We start from the raw sequence: 18,822 nt of genomic DNA, 5'->3' as shown, positions 1-18,822 counted from the left end.
TTCCACAGCTCTCTTGCTCTGCCTTTCTGTACATGTCTCCACACAGAGAAAGGTGTTATCTGTTTTACTTATCAGGCCCCTCAAGATACTTATCCCATGTGCCATCATGCTCTCTTTCTTACAATTCCACACAGAACATTGTAATATACTATTTTCATTCCCACTCTTATCTTACATCTTAAACCTCTGCTGTTTTCAACTCCTCCTCTTCCTCTGCATCATTGTGCTTATGGAAGTTCCCACTTGCATTTGAGGGATGATGTCAAATCAAGTAAAAGCAATTTCAACAAAAGGACCATTTGCCAAAGAAGAGGTTTTTCAGGTGGCTGCAAACTATGAATTTGTATGGAACACTTTGACAACCTAGTTTCATCTGTACAAAAAATGGAAAAAAGAAGAGGAAAGTTTGTTTGAAACAAACCAGCATTTCAAAAAACAATGCTCCCTCATTATTTTTTTGCTTTTTGTCTGAAATTGTTTGGTTTCTATTCTGTCTAAGTTCATGGTACATACCCGAAATTACTCTAATTAGAAAGTGTCAGAATGTCTTGTCAATTTGTATTTCAAACATTGTATTTTAAGCATCTGTTTCAGCTGTTTTGGAATGAGACTTTTTATCTTCCTGTACTTCAAGGCTCCCTCATTTCCTCCTGTTCAATTGCACTGAATATTATCCCCATCCTGCCCATGGTCCAAGTGATGTCTCTGATGGAGGTCTTCCCCTCAGTATCCAACCCAGCCTAAACACAAGATTTACTCATGGCTTTCAGGGTAGCATCTCTAAATGTTTCCTCTTAAGTCAAGGTTTCATGCAGACTCATGATTTCTCATTTTCATCACTGAAACATCCTTTACCTCCATCTGTGCAAATGGCATCTTGTCCCATCGATAGCCACTCAGAATGGTGACAGGACCTGGGGACAGCATGCACTGTGAGGGTCTCTGATACTCTTCCAAATAACGGCGGACACAAAGCTTTGAAGAAATCACTGTGAAAAGAGTACCAGACTGATTAAAAATCACTGACAAAGAATACATACTGTTATTGGAGCTCTCTCCAGCTGGAGTAATACTTTAAGCAGGACCCAGTGCTGATCTGTCCAGACACATTTTTTATTTCATTAGTGACCTCAGTGAGATAATTGAGCATATAATCAGAAAATTTGTGTGAGATTGATATGACTTGTTCTTGTTTTAATTTTCCAGGTGTTTCAAAAAAATCTTTGAAACACTTGAATACAAAGTTGAAATTCTTTAATGTCTTCTTTTTGGTTAATTTGAGTATGTCTTATTCCTGAAAACCTTAAAAAAGACTATTTTATTAATATGTTAATGGCTGAAAAACTGAATTTGGGCATAATCAAAGAGCCCTCCACATCTCTCTCTTACTCAGCTTAGTTCTCCATCATATTTCTTCCTTCTCCCAGATATATCTGCACTAAATTATATTTCATGTCCCAGCAATAAGAAAATTTACACAATTCCCCTTAAAAGTGCTTATCCAGATCTTGTCATGCAAAGTTGTGGCAATAACTGAAAGGCAGAATATCATACATGCAAAGCATTGTCTCTGAAAAATCTGGCATGCAAAGCTATAAAGTTAAAATCTACCTGGCTCCCTATATTTTCTATAAAGATCCCTGTCTTTTAATAGCAGTGAATGACATAGGTTTTCCACAGAGCCTTTCAAAAACAGTTACTGCTTTGCACTTCTGTTAAGTTTACATAATAAAGAAGCTTTAAACATTTTAATTTCCTTTTTAAAGCACAAAGATTTTTTTTTTGCTTTCTTTCCTTTCTTATTGTACAGGTCAACTTAACTTAATCCAAAATATATTGCATGTCTCCAGGTCACCAGCCGGCAAATGACACAAGCTCCATAAAAAATCTCATGAATTCTTTCCAGAGAAAGTCATTAATTCAGAAAGACACAGAACAGAGATTGAAATTTTAAAGTACATCTAGTGTGCCAGGGAGCTGCTGGTTGGCAGCCCCCAAGGCTGCAGTTGCCCATGCACACACTGGTACACTGAAAAGCAGCAGCGCAGGGATCCTGACTCAGCCCTGCCCCTGTGCCCATCTTCCAGCAGAAGGGATCCTGTGTAAGGGACTCATAACAGGGCTCTGGTGCCCATCTTCTGAGGGCTATTTTATGCTGCTACTTGGTGGGCTACTCTGGCCCAAAACAGGCACTTGAGGGCTTTTCTAGGTTGCAAGGAAGTATCTATTCCTGAGGAAGAGCTCCCTGGGAGCAAGCTAACTATGGGCTGGATTTGGGAGACAGGTATTCAGCTTTCAAGTTGGCCTGCCAGAGCAATAATTACTTGGCTGCAAAAAAAGGTGAAAAGTTGTCAATCAATTTTCAATTCCTATTTAAATTTTCAGTTCCTTGAGCCTCTCAGCTCCCCTCAGGCATCCTTTTGTCCAATATTTCTGCCCTCAGCAACTTGAATTTGCCTTCCAGGCACTCTTCATTGCTATAGCGATGGCTGGTGGGCACCCTTTGCTATTAAGTCACCAGCTTTCTTTGCCTCCACTCTCCTCCAAGCCCAGGCTTTGGAGAGCTTACTACAAAATCTCTTTACCCAACATAAGCTTTCCCTCTGTCTTGATTCCACTTTCCCACCCTCCCACCACTGAACATCAAAGCTGTTAATAATGCATTACCAGGTGCCCTCTGAGTTTCTGGGAAGCTGAGCACATTTTTAGTGCCTTATCTAGATATTTTATGTGTTAAACTACAATCTCTTTGCAAAACATTGCTTCACCAAATACTTCAGATCTCAGTGGAGTCTCTGGTGGTGTTTTTAATGGTGAACTCCCTGAAGATTACTATTTATGTCACGTGCTGCTCAAAGCTGTGTGCTGCCCGTTTCCCATAGCAAGTGACAAGCTATGCTGTTAAAAGTGAGCATGTAATCACACACTGTACATTACAGCTTCAGCTGCAATGATTTCTTGAAGATTTTTAAATTATCTAACTGGTGAATATTTGGGCATATGGTCTGCCTTGTAATCCTGTTTGTTCTCAGTACATCACTGCTAAATTATATCTGCAGAACTAAGGATACCATTGTAATTATAGCCTCCATAAGGCTGTAACTGTCCAACAAAGAGTATTCATTCAGGTCACAACAGTATTTTAATGCCATTATGGCTACAGGGGGCTGCCTGGTAGTGCTGTTCTGACTTGCTGTTTGTTAATTGGTAGTCACAGCTGTGGGCATTGAAAAGGAGTGGCTGGAAGTTGGGTGAAAGACAGGCTGACATAATTAGTGGGAGCTGGTGAGGAGATGGACACAGACTTGCAGGCAAAAGAAGCTCCCTGCTTGCCAGCTAAAAAAAGCTTCTGTCTCTGGCTGCAGGGGTGGCTTTCTGAGTCTCACTTCCATCTGCTTGGAAGAGGGCTCTCCAAAGGTGGCAGACCACATCCCATACTCAGACAAAACCCATATCCTCTGTTGCACACAGAGGAAGCTAAGAATAGAGGGAAAAAACAATTTCTAAATCTAATCTCAACCAAGCACAAACACTTGAGCCAGAAGAGTCCTTGGTGTTGAGACACCCCTGAGGACAGCTTATTAAATCAATTTCCTTGATTACCAGAGGAGTGCACTCTGTGGCATGAGATGACATCTGCTCCCTGGAAGACCTCACAGTGGGGCTCCACCTCTATTCTCCCTTAGTTGGGTGCCACATCTGGTCACTGCTATGCACCCAAACCAAGGCCAACTGCTTCATGTGGATGAAGCTAAGACATGGGGGCAGATTATGGTCTACACTTATGATAAAAATATTGCAGTGGGAAGAGAAAGAGAGATATTCCTCCTGGACATTCACTCCCCTTGCTTTGCCTCGGGAGGCCAAGCGTGCCATGACATAGAGCACTTTGCAGGGCGCAGAGCAACTCCAGGAGTGCTGTTCTCTTACACTTCTGACATTCTTTCTTCTCACCTGAAAATCTGGCCTACCAGACACGGGACAATAACTTCTGTCTATATCCAGCTCTCTTAATCTATGAAGAGACTCTTTCCCAAAGCTAACAAGGTGGTTGATTCAAAGTAATTCATATGCATGTTCAGTCAGAAAACAACCTTCTTTCTGGAGGGGAGAGAGCTCCTACAATACTTCTCAAATTAAACCAACCTAATGGGATTCCTTCTGTTTGGCAGACATTAATTCTTAGGGAATTCTCTTCTACTTTTCCCCTTGCTCCACTTCTCTCAGTAAATAAGTTCCTTGAGACACTCTTTCAAAGCAGACCAGTCCATAAAGAATTGGATCCAAAGGCCCAGCCCAGATGCAAGTTTTTAATTTCAATTAATAAGAATTGAGAGTCATTATACATATTGCATTATATGTTATGGACTCATGAGGATTTATTTATAATCACAGGAAGTGGAGCATGAAGACCTCTGAGGATGACATTGTTTATCTCCTCTTTCTAGAGCAGGAAAATCTCTACCCATTTCATACCTCAAAGACAGGAGCCTCCAGCTTTTCTCTGTCTTCCACAATCCTTACAATGCAAAATGCTTTCCTAATCATGGCTTAAAGCTCATGCTCCATTAAGCCCATTGTTTCTCTTAATTTCTATTTATGGGCAAGGAAAATAGATTATTCCCTTTTCTTTGAAGCAAGTGTTTTGAGCTTGTAGAGTTCTCATATCTTCCCTAAGTACCTTTTGGTAGAGTGAACAACCTTATATCCTTTAGTCTGTCTTTACCAGCCATCTTTTCTGAATTTCTTTTCGTTGCTATTAGTCACCTCTGCTGTCCACCAAGGCAATCCATACTTTGAATTACAGAACCCCAAACTAGATACTCACTTCAAGTACTGAATAAGCAGGAATAAGAAAGTGTTGCCCCTAACTTATTGACATTTAAAATATAATTAATTAATTAATTCATAAATGTGTATATGTATATGTGTGTGTGTGTGTGTGTATGGTAGCAGTTCTGCTTTTTTTTATAATGCTGCCATATTTTTGACTCCGAGCTCTGCAAAGATTCTATCTCTATCTGTTTCTTTGTCCTCCCATCTGACATTTTTGCTACAGATTATTCCTAATAAGATACAGACATTTGTACCAATTCTTAAAGAATTGCATTCTACAGTTTTTCAGATCACATTTCCAAATGGGAATATCTTTTTGAATTCTCTTCCTGCTAATCAATGTGCCCACAGACCCTCTGTGCCTGGTGCTACCTGCAAACTTAACTAGGAGACACAACAATTGTGTCATTTACTGAAGAGATACAAGACTCCTTCCTTCCAGTACCTATTCACACACCACAGCCCCACCATAAAAGGTGCTGTGCAAACACAGCACTAGAAGATTATTCTACTCCAGCAGAGCTTGCTAGCCTTGTTTAACACTTTTAAATCTCAAGCTAGGCTTCACCTATCTGCAGCACTCTGACACTGGGCCCTGAAACCACAAAGTACTCCTTTGACATAGTGCTGCATCCAGCTGAGATGGAGTTCATTTTCCTGTAGCAGCCCCCAGAGTGCTGTGCTTTGCACTGATAGCTAGAAACAGTGTTTTGGCTGCTCCTGGATCCACAAGTACTCCTTTGCTGTGAACCCCCAAAACATCCATGAGTCTCCAGAGATATGGAAAACCATGGAAGAGTTCTAGTTGGTAGTAATTGCCAAAAAAATGTGATGCCAACGTTAATTAGAACTTTAGTATCTCAGATCTGTAAGTGACATTCCTTCTTCCCAAGTCTACAAAATTTGGTCACTACAAATGCCAATCTACAAAGAAATGCCTTTAGCTACACACAGTCCTAGGACATAATTTCTCTAGTCACTGGAAGTGAATATTTCTCTAGATTTAAGTAGAACAGGGTCTTGAGCTTTATCTATGCCTCTGGCATTAAGGCACATTAATCATCTCCTTATAGAAAATAACAGACATGATTTATGCATTTGGTAAAATTTTATCAATTTACAGCAATCAAATTAATTAGCTAAATTAATTCCTGTTCATTTATTTACATTGCCTAGGAATATTTCTTCTATGGATAGCTCCATTAACTGCAATGTTATGTTTCAGAGAAACTCAAAAGTATAGTCATTCAGTTGTAGATCATGCTTAGACTGCAATCTCAAATCACATCAGCTTTTACTAACACTAAAATGCTGGAAACTTATCTCACAGGTGATTCTCCATATTTCAGCCGGCTCAGGAGGTGGGGGTCCTGTTGAAAAGTCATTCTTATAGCACACAAGGACTGACTCATCCAGAGACAAGTAAAAGTACAAACACAGTCAAATCTGGCAAATCAAAGTTAACCCTTTCTGTTCTACTGGAGCCTCAAAGCTTGGCTCCCCACTAGTATTTTTGTGATTAAATTACTTTTTGTTTAGCAACAACAAAACTTAAGTAAACACAAGTTAGTGTCCTACTTTTTCTTGTGCAATAAGGCCTATGGAATTTCACTTTCCACTGAGGAAGAAAGATGTTATGTCACTGTGTTGGTCTCAACTTTATAAGTCGTCTCCTGGCGTGTTCTTCCCCTCCCTCCTTCTCCCTCATGTTCTTATTTCTTCAAGTGTTTCATGGAGGCTTTTATAAATAACTGGACATTCTAACAAGCACTTTGGCCAGTCAGATTCATTTCTGTATAACCCCTTGCAGTGCTATTCAATAATGTGAATAATTACCATAGCAACTGCAGCATGTGGTACATATGGTGCTTCTGAGAAACAAAGCATTTTCTCTCTTTCTTTCTTTTCTTACCCTTAGAAAAGGAGCCACATACATTAGTTTTTAACACAAAATGATGTCTTGCAGTGTTTATTAGAGGGGGAAAAAGGTTTACAAATGAAGAGCCATTTCTTCCTCGACTTAGAAGCTCAGATAATCAATTCTTCATATATTGCCATAATTTAATCTCTCATTTCCTCACATTATGAATGTTCACCTTTTTGCAAAATGCAGACAATAGATCCTTAGACAACAAAGTACCCTGATTACATTTTCCTGTGCTTGTACTGGCTGGACACTCCAACAGACAGACAACACAAAGTGAAGGGTGTTGACTTATGGAAGGGCTGGATTAAATTTGAAGACTAGCAGCCCTTCAGTCCTGCTTTCCATATCCCTTGGAGGCTTCCTCCCTGTGACAGGAACAGCTGAGCTATAGAAATGAACCTGAACCCGAAGTGCTGCAGTGTACTTCTCACATCCTGAACACATTGGTAATATCCCATTATTAACACTGAGCTGTAAAACTGAGCATTGCAGAAGTTGTTTTACATGCAGTTCCACAGACAGCAGCACCTCTCAGGAGTGGGGCCAAGGACCATTTGGAGCCAGTAACTGCATCAGTCTTATGAGTCAAGGTCTTAAAATGTTTCACCAAGATGAAGGTGAGGTAGCTTTTGAGCCTGACTGGTTGTCTTTAAAGGTATTAGTTTGTTTGCCATACAGCTGGAATCATACATGCATGGCATAGACTGTGGGTGTGGAAGAACTGCATTCTAGAAGATCAGATTCTGAAGCCCACAGCTTCAAAAGTCAAAATAGAATGCAGACACCATCTTCCACAAAAAAGCTCTGAAGTAACGTCACATTTTAGCCTCTACTAGGAAATGAAGACAAGGAAGGCAAACAGGCTGAAAAGGGATAGTACTTTTGTTGACTTGGCCTACAAGTTATGTATCTCCAGGAGAGCTTTTCTCAGTCTTCAAGTATTGTGATCATGTTGAATTCAGAAGGGCTGAGCAAATGCTATCTTTGCTAGCAACCACAAACCAGCTCATACCCTTCATAGCACCATCCTGCAGCAGGACATTGTTCCCAAAACCATCCCTTAACTGAACTGTCCTGGCACAGCAGGCTTGTAAGGCTAACTGACTGAAACTAGCAGTTGCTGCAGGACTTCTAAGGGACAAGGAAAAAGCTCAGAGCCTCAGAGACTCCATACCTGCCTTTGTTTCTGGTTAAACTTTTCCCTCAGTCTCTCTTTGTTGTTATCCTTCCCAAAGGACCCATATCAGAAAAATGATTCCTGAATTTGCAGACACCTTCTAGGCTCAAGCTTAGGAGATTGAAAAGATGTGACATGCATGCCTCACTGTCTCTGCCCCACCTTTCCCTGCTGACACATCCCTGCCTGAGCACAGCCTGGTTCTGCGGGGGGATGAAAGGTGTGGAGAAGGGTGGGAATGCTGGAAACAAAACCCTTTTTCTGGGTGCCCTTCCTACCTGAGAGAATAACTTATGAAGGATTCCCCCTTTCTTATCTGACATTCTCCTGGAACAGTCCCAGATGATTGGATTCTTGTTTAAGATTCTTTTTGACAATAGTAGCTATAGGTATTTGTAAATCTGGCATGAAAGATTACTTATACCTAACTGTACACATTTGTGCATATATGTTGCATGTAGAAATGACCACCTGAGGTATGTAAATGTGGACTTCTTTTTCTATTTTGAAGCATAGTTTTAGGGATGACCAGCAGTGCACATTCCCTTTGCAGTCTTCAGCCAACAAACTCAGCTGAAGAAAGCACAGCCCTAGAGGTGTTTATCACCATAGGCAATTTGGAACTGAAATAAACACTTATTTTCAAAATGGAAATATTTGTTACCATGTTGTTCTTGTTGGAATAAGGCTGCAAACATGATAAACATGAGCTCACAGTTTAACTAATAAGGCCTTCAATAAACACAAAACAACCCCTTAGTCTTTGGATGAATATATTAGTTCACAAAATATAATGTAATCTTGGGCTAGGATAACACGACTTATCTGAATACAACTTCTTCTCACAATAACCTCTCCACATTTAGATGAATCTATTTTGAGCTGCCCTGCCACCACCCAGCAGCAATTTTTCAGACAAAAAGCCACTAGAGCGCGCCTCCTCCCCAGCAATGGGACAAGCAGAGTAAACCTGTTTGTGTGAGAGACTATTTTGCTGAGAAGTGGAGAATTCAGTGACATTGGGAATTATTCTGCACCATTCACTGCCTTGTAATTTAACTCTCAGTAACAAAAGCATCATGTATAGTCTGGTTTACTGGGCTGATTTACTACACTTAAAGTGAGAAGAAGATTTCCTTCTTTTCTTGCTGATATCAGCAGATACAAGTGTGTGTCTCATAACATGACATTGCTTTAGACAGAGCAATGCAGAAAAAAGCCCTAAGAGATTGTGGCAGCTACGGCGCAGAGAAGCAGCCCAGGAACCACAACACAGTACATTGCACTCTCATTTGCCACAAGAAAAGCCACCAGCAACACCTCACAAAAGGAGGCTGATGGGGAAATGGGGCTCATAAGCTTTACTGCAGCTGTGTGGTTTGCCACCTTCTCAGAGAGGCTGGTGTCTCTGATCAAGCCGTGGGAGCTTGCCTTGTCTTGTGCAAAACACAGTCCTTAGAGACCACCTTCTTTTTGAAAGCTGAAGTTTCATTCATTTGAAAGCTGAAGTTGTTCATTCTGCACATGGGAGGGAGGAGATAAATCATATCCCAATAAGGCTGTTCATTTTATGGGACTGTATTAGAGCACCATGCTCCTACCAGGTAAACCCATGAATTCCCTTTGCTCCATCTCTTACATGTTACACATGTAAGACAATTAGATAAGAAAACCTCTGTGGGCGGTTACCTAGAATTAATAGCACCAGCTGGCACTTCTCACTTCTCACCCTAACCTGAGAGGCTGCACGTTAGCATGAACCTTCATACACCACAGCTTTTTCTCTGGACTCCTTAATCCAAACCTCTGTAGGTACCTCATAAGTTTGGTTATGCTGGTTTAAAAACAAACAAAAAACAACAAAAAAATCCTAACAACCACCAAAACAACAACAAAAAACCCACACAAAAAAAACCCCTCTCTTTCACAGACAGGAAAACAGCATACCAGCCTTAATCTGAAGTGCTCCATTTCTGTCCAAAGGTGAAAAGATTGGCACATATGAGGTGCTAAGGGAACATGAAAGCTCTCATGAATGAGATTCCTTTCCTGACTTCTATACATCTTGGGTTCAGAGCTGGTCAGAAAAAAAATATAACAGGGACACCAATACTGGTGTTTTTCAGAGTATTTCATAGCTAAGCAGGAGGTGTCAGCCTGTGATCTCTTTAGACAGGCACACACCAACAAAAAACCAGCATGTTGACACACAGAGAAGTGGCTGGGGCACAAGAGCCTGTTCTGGTCCTTTTGGGCTGACTGTGGGACTTAGCAACAAAGACTCCTTTATTTTCAGTTGAGAGAGCAGGGGAGAGCAAAGGGTGGATACAACAATTCATGTTCAAGGAGACATCAGTGACAGACAAAATGTCACTGCATGTGACCTAGAGACAGCCCTGCGGTTCTGGAGGAAGCCAACAGCAAGAGAGATGTACCTGTTTCTGAGACGTGGCATATGAGAATAACAGTCATGAGAGAGGCTCTGCTTTTCTCTGTGATAGCCATGGAGCCTCCATCTGCCAGGTGTCCCCTCCTTTGCAATGAAGGAGGGATGGATGGATGCCATGACAATCCTGAAAAAACTCTACAAAAATCCCTCACATTGCAAAGTGAGGCAATGACAATATGTATAGAAGGCCAGATGCCAGCCTCTGCATTAAGCCTGGAAACTCTCTTGGCCGGTTCAGGTGCTAGAACATGTCTCCTTTTACCTCAGAATTGCCATTTCTGCCCACAGACACAAGGAAAAGCTTCTTTAGGTGCCTTACAGCCACCACTTCATTCTCAAGCAGCTTTCTTGATCAAGAGTATGACCTACTGTGGGGGCTTCTCTTCAGTAGAGTGAGACTTGAAGGAAATATAAATATTCTGGTCAGCCAAGAATCCAAGTAGCGAACTTACATCTTTGCAAGCAATGCATCCCACACCTACAAGAATTCACAGGTGCAAACATCAACAGACCTTCAAACCTCTAGAGGGCAGTTCTTGCCTGAATTTTATGCCTCATGTAGTCCAGGACAGGTCTAAAAGTAGGCAAATACCAACAAAAGCAATGCACTACCACAGCTCTGCTACTGCATCACTTCATTCCTCTTTAAGATTTACTGCAATAAGCACATTGCACAGGATAGATAATCTCAGCTGGATAACAGAGAATCCTTCAGAGAGACTGATAGGAGATAGCATGGAAAGGAGCCACCAGCTCAGTGGTTTATGTCTGACACTGCTTCCAGATGGGTTATGTGAAAGATCTGGAATGAAGAGTTTCCAGTTTGTAGGCTGGGTATTAGAAGAGCCCTCTTAGAAGGAGCTTCTGTGTTTCTGTCCCTTATTATACAAAATGAACAGGCTGGACAAAACAAAAAGAAGCAAGTAGTGAAGATAATGGTATCCTCCAGAGAAGAGCTCTTTAATAGTGGTCATGTGTAAACAGCAGTAGCAGTGATAGTGATGTCACCTGTGTGATGCTGACCACAGGAGGCCATGTTACGGGCTGCACAAGCCAGGGCTGTGTGCAGACAGAGGTTTGTGAGAAAACTAAAAGGGTCTCAAAATAGTCTGTAGTGGAGAGAGTTTGCAACAATATTACAGGCTGAAATAACCCCTACAAGTAGATGTGTTAAGAGGACATTTGCAGAACTCTTCCAGTCCATTGGCTTACTTCAGGCAGTGAAATGAATGTCTAGATATATCTAAAAAATGATAAATGAGCTTCCCTACTTTTGTTTTCTCCGTTACATTGATGATTCAGCAGCAGTGAACCAGACAACGAGAAAAGAGAAGCAGTTGGTTAGGCTGAAAGCACAGGGAATTGCCCTGCACTGAGTCCCTGGACCTGACACTGTATTGTCACTACTTCAGCCTGTAGGCAAATCTGTAGGAACATATGTTACAGCAAATGCCTGATTTCAAGTAAGTTGTTTACCTTAACATGAATTACCAGGGCCATTACAAGACAGCTGGGATGTCTGGTTCATGTTTTGGTCAGCTCGTTGGGCCCTACCCAGAGCGCCTTCCCAGCAGGCAGAACAGCCACGTCCCACAGAGCCCGTGGCTGTAAGCTCGGCCGCATGCAGAGCCTCTTAGCTGGAGAGAAGTGCAAATCTGGTGTAAGCAGGTGCAAATTTCACTGAAACCAACACTGCACTCTTGATACTCAGCATCTCTGGCAACCTCAGTTGTGGTCTATTGAAGTTCTTATTCCCACGGTTTTTGTGAGATTGGCTGTCAGTCTATATCAACCATGGGAAAGAGTCCAGCTCAAATACCTGCCTGATAGAGAGAAAACTGGGACTAACAGCTAACAGTGGTTAGCTGCTAAGATGGTTACCATGAGCAAATAGATATAGTTTATTGCAATAAACTCTCCAGTTTATCCAGGTGACTTTCAAAACTTTAATAAATTCTCAGGTACATTTGTTTTCACACTGATATAAGAAACAAAACCAAATCTTCTACAACTCTCCTGGTGTCTACTTATGAGATGTCATGAAAGTTATACATTCCCTGAGCACTGAAGGTAAAGTATGCCCTTCTTAAATAGACCAGAAAATACATTCTGAAATTCTTCTGAGTTACAAGCATGAGAAAAACCCCACAAAATAAAACCCTTTTATCACTCCCAGTGTACACAAAGTCTAATGAATTCCATGCTGAAAAATGCAGTTAAAGGTAGAGGTGGCTTGAGAATATGTTTGCTCTCCCTTAAAATATCACCATTAAAATATCAGTATGCACAGTTCTAATGCTTTTGATTAAAAAAGAAAAAGTAAAACAGAAACACCAGGGTGCACAGGAAGTCCCAGAAGTATCTTACACTGTTCTTACAAGCACATATTTGGCAGCTACCCCTATGCTTTTAGTATGTGTTAGCATTATGAAACTCTTACATCCCAGCTAAAATCCAAATCATAACTGGTTATTCACTGTGATTTTATTTCCCAGGCTTGATCAGGTCATTTACAGAACTAACACATAACTAACATAGACTGCCCCCAAAAAAGTTCTGTATTGCAACATTTGTATGTTATTAGAAACGTGATTATTTGTATAGCTCAAGTTATGCAATTGGACTTTGTAATGTGCTTCACAGTGTGAAGGCAGAGTTAATTCTAATGTTTCCAGCTGACACAATCATATTTATTCCTAAACTCACTGGAAAACAATTTCAAATAATGAATCAATGTAAGGATTTCACAACTATTTGTGACTAGGAAAAAAAGAAGATTTGTTAAAAGAATTCTTTATTAGGAATGATTCCTTTCTGACTCCATAGTGGGCTTCTAAAACCTTAGCAAGGGAAGCTGTAGAAGTGTTTGACAATGCTACTGGGGCTCCAGATTTATTTTTGATGAAGAGACCTGTTCAGGTTCTGGATAGGGCAGTTATTGTATAGATCTCCTCACAACCACCAGCTCTATAAACTGAGCCTGGGATTAGAGAGTCATGCTGGATTCCTTTGGTTATCTTTAGCATCCAAAAAAGCAAAAAAAGCTCTACAGCCCCAGTGATAACCTCAGTAAAGCACAGGGAGCTGCACTGCCTTCAGTTTATGGAGTAGATTTGCACAGGAGCTAAAATGACAAGGAACTAGCAAGAATATTTTTCTTGTCACACAGTGAAAGGAATTGGAGGCAATCCTCTTCCCTGGATATTCCAATGTTGCAGTGGGACTCTCAAGCAATGCAAGACATTTTTGCCAGAAAAGTCAGCAAATGCAAACAATGACCAGATCATTAGAGCAAGACTTCAGTTTTACCCAATCATGTTTCAGAGTCAGATGAATATAAAGTTTCAAATTACACCAAAAACTTTTCATGCATTTTGTGGGTTTAGGACTTCTAAATTATACATTTCTATTAACATTATTTTAAAGGGCAGTCTTATCAATTCAGAAGAGTTCACATGGAAATAATTTAAACTCTGCTAGAATAAATATTTCAAGCTCTCCCTTTTCATTACATTCTAAGAATATCCTCATATAAGTGACAATTATAATGTCCCTGTAAGATGAAATTTTTACCATTCAAATCCATAACTGTGTTTGCAATGCTTTAAAGACTGCACAATTGATTTATGGTGTACAATTGATTTATGTACTCTGTTTTTTCACTGCCTGAAAAAATGGGCTGAATGGAGATGTTCCTTGTTACAGATTTTAAATTTGATTTTTTCACCTGTGTTCTTGATAGAAAACTTGTGTAGCTGTATGGTGTAAATAATGAAATAAAAAAGTAAATAGAGAGGAGTAGACCCTGACCTAAACGAAAAAGATAGAGGCATAAGAAGGAGTGCAGGATGCTCTGGTTTAGCAGTGATGGATGTTATATACCTCTCCCTACAGATGGCTTTGGGAAACCTGCAGTATTGCTCCAGGCACAATGGATGGGCACACCTTGATTTTTGATCTTTGAATATCTCAAATATTAAAAAATACTTTAGATTAGCTTTGTTTCAGCCAGGGAAATAAAGGAGAACTAGAGAGGAGACTTCAGGCTTTCCATAATCTCATGAGAGGGAGGGGTTGTGAACTTCCTTTTCCTCTTGTCAGCCTCTGTTCAGCAGTCTGACTGAACATAATTTCCTGCTTGATGTTGATATTTCATGTTTCAGATGTGTTTTTGCCATCTTTTCTTCCCCAAACACTAACTGAGAGAATGACATAAAGTTTCCCAGACAGGTTTTTAGGGAAACGGAATAATTTCACATTTGTTTATTGCACATGCCAGGGCTGATAACCACTAGAACCCTGGAACAGGGAAGGGAAGGGAAGGGAAGGGAAGGGAAGGGAAGGGAAGGGAAGGGAAGGGAAGGGAAGGGAAGGGAAGGGAAGGGAAGGGAAGGGAAGGGAAGGGAAGGGAAGGGAAGGGAAGGGAAGGGAAGGGAAGGGAAGGGAAGGGAAGGGAAGGGAAGGGAAGGGAAGGGAAGGGAAGGGAAGGGAAGGGAAGGGAAGGGAAGGGAAGGGAAGGGAAGGGAAGGGAAGGGAAGGGAAGGGAAGGGAAGGGAAATTCTTTCTTTACAGAGGAAGGCAGGAGCTCTGCACTTGCCCCAGCTCTCCTGCACCTTTACTCACAGAAAAGAGCCCTGTGCCTTGACAATTCAAACCACACCATGCACCCACAGAGCAAAAGGTCCTGCCAGCAAGTGCAAAGAGCTGAGGCATCAGAGATGCTGATTGCAGACACCCTCATTGGCACCAAAGGGTGAGGGAGAGGCAGGAATGCTTAGTAGAAATCAGAGCTAGGCAAACAACTCAGCTGCAGCGTGCTTTCAGGGAAAATGTGATCCTACAGCAGTCAGAATTAGACCTCAGCCCTTCCTGAGCCTCAGTGTACCTTTTGTTGACTACTTTCTTCATTTTATTTTGGTGGCAGTAGCAGTTATGATTTAGATAAAATGTATAATATATACTTTGACACAAAACCATGGTAAAACAATTTGGTCTTGGTGTTTTGTTTGCAGAAAGCATGACTTCATTGTCAGCAGCTTTACAATAACATGAGAATCCCTGATGGGTCCAGCTAGCATCAAAGTACGTACAAGGACAAAGAGTGAGTAGTGTTTGACACCATGAAAACCAAGATGTTTCTTGTAGCCCTTACCTAGCTGGTGCCAGATTTGAGGCAAAGTAAAAAATTTCTGAGATTAAGCTTGCTCTTTCTGTTCCTGATTTCTGAAGAATTTTTTCAGCTGATTTTTTTCCCTAATGAAAAAACTAAACAATTTGAAAACTACAGTCTCCTCTCTATTTCTTCAGGCTATATGCTGCATTATAACTACTTCAGAGTATTTCTAGAACTAGGCAGTACCTTAGTTCCGTACTCCAGGGACATATCTGTACCTGCTTAGCAGGTACTTGTGCTATTATCCCTCAAGCCTGCTACTCTGAGTGCAGGTGTCAGCAGTTCTTCCCCACATTCCCAGAGCTGCATTCTGCGGCATCCTAAGCTTCTTTCTGCCTCTAAGACACAGGACAACCATGTAAGCATCACCTACTAGCCAGGTAGCAGGAAAGAGGAAGATGCCCTCACAACTTCCACAGTCTCCTGTGGCTTTCTCTGTGCTGAATGGAGATTCAGAAATAAAATTAATTCCACAACGACATCCTAGTGTCACCACAGCCAGATCCTGATTAAGGTCCAACTGTGGGTAAGCAACAGGACTCTGTCAGCATATCAACAGCAAGATACTACTTTCAAAGGACAGAATCATTTAGAATCATTCATCTTCCTGCAAAACTGGAATAGCAAAAGCAACTTGTTTTCCCCTATGTCTTTTGGACATTGATTCAGAATACATTTAGACAGATATAGGAAGTTAAACACAAAATCTCCCTGAGCAGTTAGAAGGTGCTCAGGCATTTAAATGCCTTCATGAAGAAAGGCTTAGACCTCAAGGATAAGAACCATCTCTCGCTCTGAATATAAAAAATACCTGTCAGAGTAACACTACCTAAATGACAAACAGGGGATGGAGAAATTTGGGCCCTAGCTTGTATGAATAAACTATTTTCAGTTGTTATCTGGAACTTTTCAGATCACTTTGAAGGTGAAAAAGAAAAAATGAAAAGTCACTTAGCCAGATGAATTCTACCCAGTTCAACAGCTAAATCTGGACTGACTCCATTGATTTTGGTGAAGTAATCTTCTCTTTATACCACTTGAACAGAGAAATTTTGGCCTGGGATCATGTCTAAAAATGTGTATTTTTCTAAGTTAAAAGAACAAAAAATATTTGGGACGGGAGCAAGTTTAAAAGTAAACAACAGAAAAAAAGAAGACGGAAAAAAGAGAATATTTGGGGTAAGAGAAAGTGGGAAAAGGATGAAAGAATATAGAGACTTTGGAAAAGACTTTCAATTGGATTAAAATGATGATAAATGGAGGTGCAGCACAGGGGTCAGGCTCCTCTCGATAACAGGATCTGAGTGCTCTCAAACAGTTGGTGTCTGTCAGTTATATGGGAGCCCCCTCGGTCTCTTGTGACTAGAGTTTTTCATCGTGTGTTTCTGACAGGATAAAGCAGAGCAGCTAAACAGGATAATTCCCACATTCTGCTGGGTGAGTCATTTCCCTCATGCTTTTGAAAGCCTTGCAGGCAAAGGGGAGCTGTGCTGACAAAGCAGAGGAAGTGCACTTTTTCGGATTTCACAGGGCACCTGGTTCAAACATGTGTCGTCGTGACAGAGAACACCTGCAGCAGGGTTCAGCAGCAGTCTGGCAAGCACAGCCAACCAGCTCAGCTGGGGTTATGCACAACACATGGGCTAGAGGGCTTTATTCTTTATTTTTATGTTGTTTATTTAAACCTTCTGGGTAGTAGGATGAAATCTTCAGCCAGTGCACTTTTCTCTCTCATTAGATGGTGAGAGGCAATGACTGAATTAATGGAGCTGGCCAATGCAGAAACAATCTCTACAGCAAAGAGCCCCATGTGTGAAAGAGTATACGTATAGCTTATTGCTATTTGGCAAGGCTGAGCTCAACTGGAGCATCACAGCAATAACAGTGTTCCTGAATGCCAGTTTAGCATTATGGAGGTAAAAGAGCTGCCACTGAGAGCAATCTGAGCGGCTGGTGAGGTTGTGGAACCTGGTAATTAGCAGACTAATTACCCCCTATGGCTCACAACTTATTAATCAACTATTAAAATAGTAATTTTCAAGAACAGACTCAGATGTGTCAGAAGAAAAAAGGCTGGGGTAGTTAGTCTGTAGCCACTTTGGGCCAAGTTGAATTAATCTATTCCAGCAGCCAGGAATGATACCTCTGCACTGTTGAGTGTTTTAGACCCTGCCCAGGACCCAGAGCTCTCCAAAACTTTTGAGTGAAAAACACCTTTGGCCTCTAACTTCTCACAGCTTCTTCTTTTTTCCCTGTTCTGGTCATCCTTCTCACCAGGATGTGCATCCCATTCCCCTGCCCCAATGCCATAACATCAGGCATTCCAGGCAGAAAATTACAGTGATGCTCTCAGTGTCAAACATCCACCTGGTCACTGGGCTGATGTTGCAGCTGAGTACTGAACAGATCAGAGTTCAAATGTGCCCGGTCCACACTGAACCCCACTAGTGCCTTCATGCAAAGCTGTCCTCTAAGCTTACCCTATGCCAAACGAGGGAGAAAACAGAAGGCAAAATAAGGTTTCACTTAAACCATGGATCAGCTGCACTCACACTGCCTCCCCAGAGCTGTGGCATCAGGATGGGAGGTGTTCTGAGCGGGCTCCAGGGCAGACATGCTGAGTGACAGCACCTGCCAGTGACACACACCATCAAAACACACCAGTGGACCCCAGCTGCTGGCAGACAGCAGATGGCAGGAGGCCTATCCCCCACTCGTTTTAACAATTTTACCTCAGCCCATGACTTGTGCTCCCAGCTCTGTGCACAGTGGCCAGCCTAGCAGTCCAGGTGATCCCTTCATCACCATTTGTTCCTAACGCTCATTCCTTTGTCTAGTCTTTATCCCTGCCTCTTCCATTGCTTTGGCAGATTTGTGCAAAAAAAGGCAGGCTTGCTAAAACACTGTCCTCTTCTGACTCCTGCTTTAAACCCCCGCTGTTGAAATGCCTGCAGAACATTTAGTAATGGCCAGACCATGCGCAAGAGGACACTTTTATCTTTCAGGCTAATGAAGAATGTTTCATTGTTTAAGCTGCCTCTCTGCCTGGCCAGGGGCTTCTGCTTAGTCTCACGTATTCATATGTGCAGCTAATCAGGTCTTCAGTGAAAGGACTGTCTTTATTACTTGTGGCCAGCACTTAGCACGACACTGTCCTGAGCACATGCTGAGGCTGCTGTACAGAGTTGTAGGATAATTCACATATTTTTAGATCAGATGGACTTAATGAAAACCCCAGCGTATTTCAAGAATTGGCCAGA

At 41.5% G+C, this 18,822-nt stretch overlaps 1 long non-coding RNA gene across 1 annotated transcript in view; it reads right to left on the bottom strand.

Moving 5' to 3' along the window:
• The window catches only part of LOC135308778 (uncharacterized), a 48,466-nt gene that overhangs the window by 9,973 nt on the left and 19,671 nt on the right, over positions 1-18,822 (bottom strand). Inside the window, exon 3 of the long non-coding RNA XR_010369156.1 lies at positions 856-989. This is a non-coding gene — a long non-coding RNA (uncharacterized LOC135308778). The remainder of the gene's footprint in view (positions 1-855; positions 990-18,822) is intronic.

The sequence above is a fragment of the Passer domesticus genome, chromosome 10 (assembly GCF_036417665.1).
Source record: "Passer domesticus isolate bPasDom1 chromosome 10, bPasDom1.hap1, whole genome shotgun sequence".
Classification (NCBI taxonomy): Eukaryota; Metazoa; Chordata; class Aves; order Passeriformes; family Passeridae; genus Passer; species Passer domesticus.
This window is presented reverse-complemented; position numbering and strand designations above follow the sequence as displayed.